Below are 13,665 nucleotides of genomic sequence, written 5' to 3'. Positions count from 1 at the left end.
TTTTCTCTTCTTTCTTTAATCTATTGGAAATAATCAGTTCTTTCAATCTAATAAAATCTTTTTCACTGCCGTGTATATATATATATATATATATAATCACAAATAATCTGTATTATATAATTAATTTAATTTTATATATCTTCTGATACGTTATATCACAATACGTGTATATCTACAATATAATTAACTCTACTGCGATCGAATTTTATTTCGATATATTTATCGCCGACCACAAGTCGAAGCGATAAAATATAAATATATTGCTGTATCGTGTATAATTAATTTGTATTTTGATTTTGGGGAGCTGCAAAAATTTGTTACCACACCTCGGGAGACTGGAGAATAGCGAGTAGGGGTTGATGGGAGGAGGGAATTGGTGGCTCAGCAGATTCTCCTCGTATTCCTCCTTCTCCTTGAGAAGGTTAAATCCGTCAGTGTTACGAATTTTTGATAAGGAAAAAGAAGAAATAAACATCGATCGATTATACGCGCGTCGTAATCTGAAAATTTACCAAGTCAACATGGCATCCATCGCACAGAACGTATTTATTATATTTTTTAGCGGTAAAAGTGGGAGGAGGAATTAAAAAGGGTCGAAGGTTCGATTTAAAATTTTTCTCCTTCTACCATTTTGGTTTTCTCTCTCTCTCTCTCTCTCCCTCTCCCTCTCTTATATTTATTTGTTTGTTTCTGATGCCCCTCGTCTCTTACATCGAACGAAAGAAATAAAATGAGAACGATTTGAAAAGTTGCAATCGGAAGTTTACGAAACAAGCGTTTCGCCGCAATGGAAACTTTCTCTCTCTGTCTCTCTCTCTCTCTCCCTTTCTTTTTCATTCGTTCGTTCGTTCGTTCGTTCGTTCGTTCGTTCGTTCGTTCGTTCGTTGGTTCGTTCGTTCGTTCGATGTTTCATTGGTGAAGCACGAAAGAAGGCGAGACTAATACCCCACGCTTCTTCGAAAATTTTCCCAATTAGCCGTTGAGGGCTGTTAGGAAAAAAGAAAGAAAAAAAGAAAGAAAGAAAGAAAGAAAGAAAGAAAGAAAAGAGGGAATAGCGTATACAATCCAACGGACGCACAAATACACAAACAAATAAAAACAGATACATAGAAACAGTTACAGAGACGGACAAACAGACGGCGCGTGCAATAATCCAGCTTCGTTACTCTAATCTTTCTCTCTCTCTCTCCCTCTCTCTCTCTCTCTCTCTCGGTAAATAAATAAAACGAATCTTTCATTCGATCTTATTTCTTTGAACTTAACGCCCGATCTTTTTTTTATAATTTTGCTTAGGAATGATATTTTTTTATTTTTTTTTTCTTCTTCTTCCATGAACGAAAATAACTGATAAGAAACGAGACGGATAAAGAGAGAGAGAGAGAGAAAGAGAGGAAGAATACTTGGAGTGTGAAAAGAGAGCACAACAGTTTTAAGTCGACGACGCCAACCGACATAATAATATCGCATTCGAATACAATGGCACGCTCATTAGCATTTCGTGGCCCCTTTCAGACTCTTGTCACCTTGGTTGACCCCTTTGAAACGTTTTCCCGACCAACGTATACGCATTTGTGGTTACCGTGAAACCTTTCTGCTAGATTTTTCTTTCTTTATCTCTTCTCTCTCTCTCTCTCTCTCTTTCTCTCTCTCTCTCTCGCTTTTATCGGATCGATCTCCTTCCAGGTTTCTTCGAGCAGCTGCTTTGCTATAAGAAAAGAACCGATCTTCTTCTCTATGTATGTACATATGTATGTATATATGTATGTATGTATGAGCTTTTTCCTCACCTTGTTCGAAAATTCAAAAAAAAAAATAATCGGATAAAGAACTCGGAAAAAAAGAGAGAGGGTGTAGAGAGAGAGAGAAAGAGAGAGAGAGAGAAAGTGAGAATTTCTTCTTTTTATTCTTATTGCTCTTCTTCTTGTTCTTCTTATTCGTCTTCGTCCTTCAACATTCAGTACTTAACTCCCGTCTCTTTCGCTGATTCTTTACAAGTTCCTCCGCAATTTCGTATTTTCTCGCGAATTATGTTAATTAGCGTACTCGGTCTAGTAGCTGGTGCAAAACTGAACTACTACGAGCGGTTTTCGTGGTTATACGCAGTGTTGTGTAGTATAGTGGCGTTATTTCGACCAGAGAAAATGTAGTACCGAGTAAGAAATAAATAAAGAAAGAAAGAAAGAAAGAAAGAAAGAGAGAGAGAGAGAGAGAGAGAGAAGAGTTTGGAAGGGTTGGAAGGGAGAGAAGAAGGAGGCCTCCAGCGTTAATTTGTCTCGGTGGAAAGAGAAGATAAAAAGAAAAGAGATTAAAAAAAAAACGAGAGAAAAAAGGAAAGAAAGAAGAGCAGCAAAAGCGAGGAGAGCGAAAAGAATCGATTTATCCGACCTTCTCCATCTCTCTCTTTCACTCTTACTCTCTCTCTCTCTTTCTCTCTCTCTCTCTCTCTCTCTCTCTCTCTCTCTCTCTCTCTCTCTCTCTCTCTCTCTCTCTCTCTCTGTCTCTCTCTCGAGTGAGCAAGCAAGATCCTTTGTGACGATGCTCGACTTGCCTCGAGACAAATTGGAAATGACGATCATGGTACGATGAAAAAATATTAGAAAAAAAATATGTATGTATATATATGTATATAAATAAATAAATAAAAGTGCAGTGGATCGTCATGAGTTTAAAAAAGGGAAAAAAAAGAACAAGTGTACACAGTGTGCGTGACGATCATATATCGATTATGTGTATGTATTTATATATATATTTATAGACGTATATATATGTCTAAAATATTAAACATGTTCATTGTTTCTAAAGAAACGTTCGTCTATTTTCTTATTATAATTATTATTATTATTATTATTATTATTATTATTATTATTATTTTTTTTTTTTTTTTTTTTTTTTTTTTTTTTTTTTTTTTATTCGACGAGAACTTCACAAGTAAAATTAGATCTCGCGGATATGCATAAGAATAAAACAGAAATATGATAGGAGGAATTTGAACGATAAATTAATAAAAAGGATAATAAAAAGACACACATACAGAAAATATATAGAGACTATCGTTCCTCACCATTATTGTGAATAATTAAATTCCACAGGAATCCATATATATAATAAAAGAAAAGAAAGAAGAAAAGAAAAAAGAAAAGAAAAAACACGTGATGAAAATCGGTACTATTTTTTTGTTTGGTCGCAAGAGAGTGAGAGAGTGAGAGAGAGAGAGAGAGAGAGAAAGAGTGAGGGGAAAGTAAAGGGGAAAAGATCGAGGCGTTCGCACCTCGATCGTTGTGAATAATGATGAAACGTATGAATGCAATAAAAAAAAAAGAAAGAATAAAAAGAAGTGGAAAAAAAGGAGGAGTACGAGGATGAGAATGAGGAAGAAGTGAGAGAGAGAGAGAGAAGAGGAGAGGAGGGAGGGTTCGATATCTTATTAACGAGACAGTAATGTGCGACGGGCCGAGCCAATAATTTCAATCTACTGATTGGAGGAAAGAGATGATATATTGAGTAGAGTACGGTATCAGGTAAAAGAGAAAAAGGTGATAAGAGGAAGAGTGGTAGAAGAGAAAGAGGAAGAGGAGGGCAAAAGGGCCCGAAACGTGAAAAGGGTCGGGTCGGGTCGGGTCGCATCGCGTCGCGAATATCCGCGAGTTTTCATGCGAGTAAGGTATCATCGTCGTCGGGCTATGGGCCGCCTCTTCAACCCAACCACGTTCTACAAACGATGAAGAGGAGGAGGAGCAGAGATAGAGAGAGAGAGAGAGAGAGAGACAGGGAGAGAGTAGGACGGAGAAAGGGAAAGAGAACCCTTTTATCTTTTCGAATGTACTGTGACATCACGCGCAAATACGTCAACTCGACGGGTTCAGAATTATCGGCCCTTTCGATTCCACTCCTCCTTCTTCTCCTCTTTCTCTCTCTCTCTCTCTCTCTCTCTCTCTCTCTCTCTATCTCTATCTTCTTGTTCTACTTTCAACTAATTCGTGGGGAACGTGGATAATAAAAAAAAAAAAAATAAATAAAAAAGGAGGAGGAGATAAAAATGTGAAGTGATATGAGATATATTCTCTCAGTTACATTGATTAATCTTTTTTTTTCTGTTTTTTTTTTCTGCGATTTATCTAAAGAGAAATTCGATATATTATCCATCTTAAATGATTCATATTGATTTATTAATATTTTTTTCTTTTTTCCTTTGATTATTATCGTACTGGTTGGGCCTCGAAAATTCCTTTTTCTTTCTTTTTCTTTTTTCTCTAAAGATTTTTTTAGATTAATACCTTGTTCTTTTTCTTTCGTAAAATAACGAGTTTAGGAATTTGTACACTCAAGGAGGAGGGCTGAGAAAGGGAAGTATTATATCACATATAATAATTATAAATCTCTCGATTGTATTTTTTCTTATCATTTTCTTATCATGAAGTATAGATATCTTCTTCGAAATATATTATCTCCTACGGAAGTAAATGATCTCGAAGTTTTTGTCTTCTTCGATATTATAAAACGACGAAGGCGTTTCAATGGTGCGAAAAGCCATAAGAAGGGCGAGGGCTCTCATTATCGTATCGACTTGGGAAATCGGTATTATCGTTATCATCTCCTTCGGTTCTTACCGTAATCAGAGGAATGGCGACAACGTCGTCGTCGTCGTCGTCGTCGTCGTCGTCGTCGTCGTCGTCGTCGTCGTCGTCGTCTCGGGATTACCAAATCCGCGCGTCATTAGCTACAAAATTCGTATTCCCCTTGAGAGAGAACGATGAGATTGCTAGAATGGACGAAGAAAATAATTCGTAAAAAAGGAAAAAAGATAAGATTGCAGATTTTATTTAAATAAATGTGTATATGTGTATATATATATATATATATATATATATATATATATATATAAATTCTTAGATAATCAAGGTATATATCTTCCTTATCGATTTTTTTCTCATTCGGTTAAATCCATTATCACAAATACAATAAATAAATAAATATATATACGTATGTGTGTGTGTGTGCGTATATATATATATATATATATATATATATATATATATAAAGTAATACTTTTAGGAAAAGTTTTAACGAGCACGTAGATCATTTTCTATAAAAGTGATCTGTTTGGTGGGTTTGGGATTGGGGTTTGCGTTCTATCGCCATTAAATCCACACAGGATGTCCGTTCGAAGTTGTCCCGCCAGGATGGATAATCAAAATGGTCGGGTCATTGGAAATCCCTGGAGAAAGAGAGAGAGAAAGAGAGAATATCACACGGTCGTGTAAATAGAAAAGGATGGGTCGGCTTGGTGGGCAGGAGGGAGAGAGGGATCGTCCATGAAACAACCGCTTTATCTCTTTCTCTCTCTCTCTCTCTCTCTCTCTCTCTCTCTCTCTCTCTCTCTCTCTCTCTCTCTATCTATCTATCTATCTATCTATCTACCTCTTTCTCTTCCCTCGTACATGTGGTAGGTTTCTGAGGGATGAGGAGGGAACTAGAAGAGAAAAATAAAGAGGGTGAAAGAGGAATGGGAGAAAGGAAAGGAAAAAAGAAAAAAAGAAAGAGAGGGTGGAAGGGAGAGGATATGGTGAGAGAACACGTGCAGGGCGCATATGGGGTCTCGAAAGCAGTAACCTTGACCCTCTCCTACGCTTTAGCTGCGACCCGCTTCTTTCTCTCTTTCTCTCTCTAATCACCATGGAAAATGATTCTATTCTGTTGGAAAAAGAGAAAGAGAGATAGAGAGATTGAGAGAGTCATGCGGATAGTTTAGTAAAGATACTGTTTAGAATTCGGTTCATTCCAAGATGAAAAGTAGAAGGAGGAAGGGATAATAGTAGTAGAATACGAAAACTAAATGAAAAGTATTAAGTAGTATTTTTAATTGTTAACTTATAATCCGTATTAGTGATAGACAATTAAATCATTATTTACATGATCGAAAATTATACTTAGTTAAATACTATTACACGATTGATCCTCTTGTATGGTTAGGTGTTTCCATGGTGAATTCAAGGTTTTGTCTCAATCAGTGTTACTTTCTTTCGGAATTCGAGGGTTCTTCTTTTCCTCCTTTTTTATTTATTTATTTATTTTTTTTTTTTTTCTTTTCTTTTCTTCGAATAGAGCAAGTTAAACGTATATTTACTACAAGTCCATTGAGATAAAAAGTCTTTTGAACGCCAGTCAATGGACTATATTACCATCACTATTACTATTATCCTCTCAATGTCCTTACTATATTTACTTCGAATTCTCCACTTTTCTAGTTAATATAAATAAATGTTACGGAGTTTCAGGTCGAAGTATATACTTTTGGTCATAAACGAGAGATCGCGAAAGTTTGCCGAGGACGTATGTAAGTACGTAAGCGTTGGTGCGAGACAAAAATGGTGTCTTGCTAAGATCTTTCCATCGATGGAAGAAGAGAGAGAGAGAGAGAGAGAGAGAGAGAGAGAGAAAGAGAGAGAGAGAGATGGATAGGTGGATGGATAGATGGAGAAGAAGGTCATCCTTCTCGTCGTGGATTATAACTCCTTCCTTCTTTTCACTTAGTCGATGGAAAGCTATTAGTACGAAATTAAAAACCTCTCACTTTTGCAATTATTATGAAAGAGAGAGAGAGAGAGAGAGAGAGAGAGAAAAATAAAGAAAGAAAGAGAGAAGGTCTTTTCTCTTTTCTCCCATTATTCTGGAATTTCTATCTTATTTCAAGTAGTACCATCACCTTTCTCTTATATTTTTCTGTCTGTTCTAACAAAACGTTTCTTTTCCTTGCAGAACTCGAGAAGAAGAAGAAGATGAAGATGAAGAAGAAGAAGAAGAAAAAAAGAAAAGAAAAGAAAAGAAGATGACTTGAACTGACCGACATGGACCTGAAGGTTACAGTTACGGATCAGTCAGGCCATGACCATAGTTGAAGAATCGGAGGAATACCATCGAGTACTTGGAAGTCGGTCTTTTGTGCGAACACGTGCAAACTATCGGCAGCAGACATACATATTTTCCTTCCTCTTTCCTTTTTCATTCTATCTATTTATCTATTTATCTATCTCTTTCGTTCTTTCCTCTCCCTTAATCTCAATCTGAGAACTCAACTTCAACGGAAGTGTTTTGAAAAAAGAACAAAAAAAAAATTATCAAAAGAAAAGAGAAGAAAGAAAGAAGAAAGAAAAAATAGATCACGTAATTTTGAAGATATATATATATATATATATATATATATATATATATATATACGAAATTTTTTCTGGAAAAATCGGACAAATCATTTTTTGTGTTACAGTCCCTCTCCTCACGGAATGAACGTTAAGTCTGAGAACACCGACTTTGCCGGATTCGTTCGTCTCGTAAATCGTAAGGCTGTCTCTAGCTGTAGTAATTCTTAAAAAGAGAAAAAGAAAACTAGATGGAGAGAGGGTGTTGGTGGTGGTGATGGTGATAGTAGATAGTAGATAGTGGTAGTAGTAGTTGGAGTTTTAGCGAGACAAACGTACCTGAGAATTCTTCTTAAGACGGTTCGCACTTTACGGGCATGCTCGTCTCACTCTTTGCTCGGTAATGGAGAATCCCCGTCCTCCTTTTTCCCTCCCTTCCTCCTCCTCCTCTCTCTCTCTCTCTTTTTCTCTCTGTTTCTCTTTCTTTCTCTTTCCCTCCGTTGGAGGAATTAATTTGGTGCTAACGCCAGGACCAACCCCTTGCTCCTTTTGCTCTGATATCGGTCTTCTTTCTCTCTCTCTCTCTCTGTTTCTCTCTTTCTTGCTCATTTTATAGTCGAGGCGTTGGTAACAACTCCGACGAGCTTTCGTTTGACTTTTTACCTCGCTGAGATGTTTTAACTCAACGCAGAGATAGAGAGAGAGAGAGAGAGAGCGCCCTCTTTTTCTTCTTCTTTCTTCTAACTCAACGAAATTGTCTTATAAATTTTTCTTGCATTTCTCTCTCTCTCTCTCTTTTCTTCGCTGAGAGGAAACCTCTTTCCTCTACGAATAAAGACTCTGCCAACTTTCTTCTTCTTCTTCTTCTTCTTCTTCGTCATATTTTAGTTTGGGAAAATAGGATCGATGGAACATCCATAAGTACATACGTACTTACGTCTTCTTTTAAAAGAAATTTATACAGATTTCGTTACATACATATATATATATATATATATATATATATATATATATATATATATAGCGTATTTAATTTCATTACTTTTCGTAAATTAAATTTCATGTACGACGTAGTGGATTAGAATATTCGCATGGATCTTTTTTCTTTTTTAGAAGACACACACACACACACACACACACACACACACACACACATATATATATATATTAGTAAGTACCTTTTGGCTTGGTTTACAGCTCTCCAGGTTTTCTCTCGATGCTCAGGAGAAGAACTAGAAGGACTGGTGGTTGTATATGAGGCGGAATGGGTAGAAATAGACGGAGGGGTAAAAAGACGAGACCTACGAGGGTCCTGCGAAATTCTTACGACACGGATTGCCCCTTCCGTCTCCCCTATCCCACCATTCTCTCTCCCTCTCTCTCTCTCTCTTTGCGTCTAAAGTCCTGCACTCACTTTTCTTCTTCTTCCTCTTCTCCGTCTTTCTTTATTCACGTCCCTTCGTGTTGCGCCCTACTCTTCTTTTCCCTTTCCTTCCCTCTCCTCCCATTCTCTTCTCTTACGTTTTCTAGAGGACACGAGAGAGAGAGACAGATAGACAGACAGAGAAAGAGAGAGAGAGAAAACGGTAAAAAGGATGGGTTAAAAAGCATAAGCTCGTACGAGAAGAAAGATGAAAGAAAAAGAAGAAAGAAAAAAGCGAGAGAGAGAGAGGGAGAGAAAGAGTGAGTGACCGTTAGGGAAAAAAGGACTATAATAATAGAAAGAAGACGTAGAGAGTAGGACGTGTTCAAAGATGGCGCGTAGAGGGCACGCGCGTCGCAATAGAATGACGATGAAGAGCGGTGGTAGTGGCGCGGTAGTGGGGTGATGTCGGTGGCAATGATGATGGTGATGCTGGAGTGGGGAGGATAGAAGCTGACCCCCCACCAAGCAGCACACGGCAGTGCTTGAAGCCGGGCGAAGGCGAACGAGGGAGTTAGTCGCGCGCCGAACCTCCTCCGTATAACTTCGTTGTATTTCGTGTTTTCTCGGAAATTATTTCTCTCTCTCTCTCTCTCTCTATCTATCTATATCTATCTATATATATACATATATATATATATATATATATATCTCTATCCATCATCTCTTTCTCTCTTTTGTATATGTTCTATGATACTTTCGATCGCGTCCGGTATATCTTCAAGATATTAAAATTCCGCTCTCTTTCTGTGCGTTTTTGTTCCTCTTGTGCGATCGACCGTAACAAAAAGAAATCTTCGAGAAAATAATATTTTTACCTTAGCAGGAAACAAGCAAGCACCAGAAGCAGCAGCTTTCTCTGTATTTCTATTATTCCCGTTGGAAATAATAGGCGCGATTTTTTTTTCTTTTCTCTCTTTATTTTCTTTTTCTTTTTTTTTGTTTTTTCTTTGTTTCTTTTTCTTTTTTCTTTTTTTTTTTATTTTTTTTTGTTTTATTTCGCGTGTGTTATATGTGTGTGTACGTGCGCGTGCTTACGTAATCCTCCCGATAAGACTATCTCTACATCGAATTATAGACGCTTTCCTCGGTTACAATCGATTAATCGATTTTGTTCGGTAAGAGTTAAAAAGAGTCACGATCATTTTCGCGGGCTTTTTCTTTTTTTCTTCTTTCCCTTTCTCTCTCTCTCTCTCTCTCTCTCTCTCTCTCTCTCTCTCTCTCTCTCTCTCTCTCTCTCTCTCTCTCTTTATATTACGTTGTGTAATCATTGGTGAAAGAAGAGACAACAAGAGAGAGAGAGAGAGACAGTTTTATCGTGACTACAATTTTTATTCCGTATAATATTGTAGCTTAGTTATGCAAAATTGGTTGAAAGAATTAGAAAAAGAGAGAGAGAGAAAGAGAAATATGGTCGTCATTGGTACATCTTGTCGCGTATTTTCGGCGACTGAGATCGATCGACGCCGGCTTTTCTCTCTTCTCTCTTTTTTCTCTCTCTCTTTCTCTCTTATTTCCTTCATCTCTTATTCTCTATTTTCTTTCTCCATCCTACTTTTGTATTCGCGCGCGCACTCGCCATGTGACTGAAAAGTTTCTTCCCCCCCTCCCTCCCTCCCCTAAGGGAGATCTGAAAATGTCTCTCTTCAATTCCCATTTTCTCTTTCTCTTTCTCAAACACACACACACACACACACACAAACACACTCTTTCAACCGTCTTCTTTCTTCTTCGAGCTTCGCGAATTTGGATTACTGGCGCAGGGAGAATAAATTTGCATAATTATTTCGTTCGCTATTGGACGAATGGACGTTTCTCCTACTCTTTCTTCTCCTTTTTCTGTTCATCGTCAACTTAGTCGTCGTCAGATTTTTCTTACAAATGTGTACCTGGAGTATATATATATATATATATATATATAAAAATCCATGTATATATATATATATATATATATATATATATATATATATACATGGATTTTTATATATTTATATATTTTCTGTTAATTTGGTAACCTGTGTAATATTCTCTTCTTGTAGAACGAGATTGGAATATATCACTTTCGGTGTTGAGGTTTCTTACCGCGCGAACCCGATAAAAGATATACTTACACAGATACATACCTAGATATATATTTTTGAAGGATCGAAGTGTGAAAAAAAGAAGAAGGGAAGAAAAAAAGAAAAGAACGGAAAAGAAGAAGAAGAATACACGGTGAGACACGAAACGAGTGAGGGAAAAAAAAATCATTTTTGTCGACAAACTAACGAAGCTCTCTTCTTACAGAATAAGCACGTTTCTCTTTTCCTCCCTCTCCCTCTCTCTCTCCCTCTCTCTCTCTCTCTCTCTCCCTCTCTCTCTCTCTCTCTCTCTCTCTATGTCTGTCTATTTGTCTCTGTCTCTCTTTCATGGAAGAGAGCTTTTTCTAACAAGAAAGTCGACAGAGTGCGAGAGTATAGTAACAGCAGCCGCAGCACAGCAGCAGGCAGCACGTCTTCGTCTCCTCATCGGCGTTTGTGTTTCGGCTCGAATGTAAAAATAAAAGGAAGAGAAACGAACCGCGGCGTCTCAAGGCTAACGCCTCGCGTATTTGCTTCCTCCATCTCTCTCTTGTTCGTTCATTCGTTCGTTCGTTCGTTCGTTCGTTCGTTCGTTCGTTCGTTCGTTCGCTCTATTCGGTATCGCTGTTCTTTTATCCGGTCTCGTGCCACCATTCTCGGTACCACTCGAGTGTATACGAATTGATACGAATATTTCTCGTACACCTTATATATATATATATATATATATATATATATATATATATATATATATATAATATATTCAAGAATTACTATATATATATATATATAGTAATTCTTGAAGAAGTTGAAAGTTTTATGTGGTGTAAAAGGTATATGTATCTCATACTTAACCTCGGCCTCTTTATGAGACATTTTTTTTTATATCATTGCATTATATTAGACGGGTATTATCGGTAAAAGAAAAAAAAGAAAAAAGAAAACAAAGTTTTTAATCTCGCGCATGGTTTCTTTTACTTTTTTTTTGTTTCTTTTTTCTTCTTTTTTTTTTTTTTTGTAATTAAGAGCGATAACCATCTCGAAATGAGATAAAATTTGGGTTCCTGTTTTCGACAGACAATAAATGAAATACGGATAGAGAGGATATTATTATTCAAGGAAAAACATGAACTTTTTTGTATTGTTTGATCAATTCCTATAGTGTAGTTTGCTGTGCAATGTAGAGAATATTCATTCGAACCGATCGAAAATAGTAAAAAGGAATGGAAACGTTTGTGTGTGTGTGAGTGGAGTAAAAAAGAGAAGACTGGACGGACATATAGATAGGTGTAGATAGATGGATTTATGTGTAGATCGATAAAAAGAAAAAAAAGAAGAGAAAAGGTGCGCTGGGTGGTCTCTCTTTCTCACTCACCTTTCAGGAGCTGTTTTCTCGAGACGAGAAGAATTTCATGGTGCGAATCGCGAAGCAGGACGAGAACGGTGCGGTTGAAAGAAGGAGAAGAGTGTAGAGAGGAGCAGTGAGGAGAAAGAGAGAGAGAGAGAAAGAGCGAGGAGACGGTAGTAGGAAAGGGAAGGAGGGTGGGAGGTAGAGAGATGTTATAGGAGGAGGAGGAGGAGGGGTGGTGGTGGTTTGAGACGCGGCTTTTCTCGACGTTGGGTATAAATATAGTCGGTCGATGGTGGTGGTTCTTCGTCTCCCTCGCCTAACGTTTCCTCGATGTATTGCCACGGAAATTGGCTCTCTGTGGGAGCGAGAAAGAAATAGAGAGAAAGAAGGAGAAACACAGAGTGAGTGTAAGAGAAAGAGAGAGAAGATAAGAAGGTTCGTATCGCGGTGATACACGAGCCACGAAACTCGTTCTTTTGAATTAGGAAAACGCGTGATTATTTTTCTCTCTTTTACGAAGTAAGAGAAGGAAGGAAAAGAGAGAGAGAGAGAGAGAAAGAGACACAAGCAGAATGAAAAATACGTTGGAAATGAGAGAAAGACTGTGAAGGAAACAACAAGGAAAAAAAAGGATCACGTGAGTTATTCGTGCGCGAGTCCCCCCCCCCCCCTCTCTCTCTTTCTCTCTCTCTTTCAATGGTTTTACCTTTCAGTTGCAAAGCAAAAGAATGCATAAGAGTGTTGGTAAGGGTAGGAAAAGTAGAGAAAGAACGATGGTGGTAGTGGAAGGGTTGGTAGGGCGGGTTGGTAGGGTTGGTGGCAGCTTCTTGGCGGTTTCCGAGAAGGAGATAAGCCGGTTACCGCCCCCGACGAACGTTTACGTCGGAAACATCGTTAGAAGACGCGACGACACGACTACGTTTTCTCTCTCTCTCTCTCTCTCTCTCTCTCTCTCTCTCTCTCTCTCTCTCTCTCTCTCTCTCTCTCTCGATGAGAGTCAACTTTTTCTGTTTTTCTTTCTTTTTTTTTTCTTTCCTTTTTTCTTTCCTTCTTTTGCGTTTACTTATTTATTCCCTTCCTTTCTTTCTTTCTTTCTTTCCTTGTTTTTTTTTTTTCTTTTTCATTTTTTTCCCTCGAAGAACGCTTCGCACATTTCTCGCCTCCATTTCCTTTTTCCAATACTTTACGTAGCTCGCACAATAATGAGATCGAATTATTCATCCGTATATACCCGTTTTACGCTCTAATATATCTTCTAAATAATTAAATAGACCATTTCTAAATTACTATTACACGATTTATTATTCTTTAGCATATTTCAAAGAGAGAGAGAGAGAGAGAGAGAAAGGGAGGATATATATATGTATATACAGATTAGAAAAAAATTGGAATATTATTGGTTTTTGTAACCACTTTGCTTGGTCGGTAACAAACGGATATACGCTTACCGGATAGATACGTAATTGTTGGCCATAAATCGTAATGGTTATTGATATTCATTTTTCTCTGTTTCATTACTACTATTATTATTATTGTTACTATTATTATTATTATTATTAGGTCGTTTAGATCGTTAAATTTCATCATTTTGAAAATGGATTCTCTCTCTCTCTCCGTGTGTGTGTGTGTGTGTGTATGTGAAACTTTTCTCGTTTTCTCATCTCGATTTCGATATGACGAGATGAGAGATAGAGAGAG

At 37.4% G+C, this 13,665-nt stretch overlaps 1 long non-coding RNA gene across 2 annotated transcripts in view; it reads left to right on the top strand.

Moving 5' to 3' along the window:
- LOC118439580 (uncharacterized) overlaps positions 1–12,027 on the top strand; it is a 30,210-nt gene extending 18,183 nt beyond the window's left edge. The window contains exons 2-3 of one of the 2 annotated variants that reach the window (XR_004837600.2): positions 6,757–7,161; positions 10,596–12,027. This is a non-coding gene — a long non-coding RNA (uncharacterized LOC118439580). Of the gene's footprint in view, positions 1–6,756; positions 7,162–7,261; positions 8,122–10,595 lie in introns of those variants that run through there. The other variant, XR_014983823.1, reaches the window with a different exon arrangement.
- Positions 12,028–13,665: the final 1,638 nt, after the last annotated feature.

Source organism: Vespa mandarinia, chromosome 2 (genome assembly GCF_050613455.1).
Source record: "Vespa mandarinia isolate Hongniang chromosome 2, ASM5061345v1, whole genome shotgun sequence".
Lineage (NCBI taxonomy): Eukaryota > Metazoa > Arthropoda > Insecta > Hymenoptera > Vespidae > Vespa > Vespa mandarinia.
Note: the sequence above shows the minus strand (reverse complement) of the source record. Positions and strands in the feature narration are given on the sequence as shown.